We start from the raw sequence: 1,147 nt of genomic DNA on the forward strand, positions 1-1,147 counted from the left end.
TAACGTTGCCATGTGGAGGGGAAGAGTGATTGATGCAAGAGAGGGAGGATTGGACCCGATTTCTCGTCAGGTACGGAAGCTCCTTAGCACATGTTGTTTAGCGATTTATTCTTGGATGTGACTGGTTAATACCCTTTCGTGTGTTGTTTGTACAGAGTATGGCGATATTTGAAGGATTTATATAACACAGAATAGGACAGTAAGGTGTAATAAGCAAAAGAATTAGTTTAGGAAAAGGTGCTAGAGAGCTTCCTTAGCCGACAAGAATACAAGTGAGAGGAAGCCATTGATGAATGAACAATTAATATAACGGCCGTGGGGGTCAGTAAGTATCGTAATGCCGTTTGTCGTGCTGATGAGGTGGCCATGCAAGGCTGCAACATCCCACCCTGCCTCTGTCATACCTCTTGCCAGCCGATATTGTTTGCTCAGAGTCAGGTCCGCCATATTAGCCGCCTGTAGCACAGCTGCAGGGAATAACATCAGTTGTGTGTCCATGACTGTACCCAGACATGTCCTAAGGCTGGGAATCAGTCCATGCCTGCCTCTGAATCAGCCACATGCACCTAACTTAATGCCGTATGATGAGGAGGAGGTGCCTTCCCTGTTGCGTTGATTTTCCTGTCCCCCAGCAGGCATTACACTTGTGTATTTAGCCTAATGTACCACCCCAGTCAGAGAGGCGCTCGCCTGTAATATCTATCCAGGCACAGCTCTCTCCCTCAGTGCTTGGAGAGGTGGCAAGTGCAATAGAATGTGGTGCTTCCCCCCCCCCCCCAGAGGGATCTGACTTTGAGTTTTGTTAAGTTTTAGTGACAGGCTGTATAGAGAGGCTTGCAGGATGTTTCTTCTCGTGACCACCTTGGATGAATTTTGGCAAAAGACGTCTGACATACAGATGGATGGTTAAGCCACAAAGGATGCTCACTTCAAGACAGTCTAGTGAGTGGTGTGGTGTGGGAGGGTGGTGTAATGTTGTGTGGTGTGGGAGGGTAGTGTAATCTTATGTGGTGTGGGAGGGTGGTGTAATGTTGTGTGGTGTGGGAGGGTGGTGTAATGTTGTATGGTGTGGGAGGGTGGTGTAATGTTGTGTGGTGTGGGAGGGTGGTGCAATGTTGTGTGGTGTGGGAGGGTGGTGTAATGTTGT

Source organism: Coenobita brevimanus, chromosome 7, assembly GCF_032717465.1.
Source record: "Coenobita brevimanus isolate Jiangsu-jjx chromosome 7, ASM3271746v2, whole genome shotgun sequence".
Classification (NCBI taxonomy): Eukaryota; Metazoa; Arthropoda; class Malacostraca; order Decapoda; family Coenobitidae; genus Coenobita; species Coenobita brevimanus.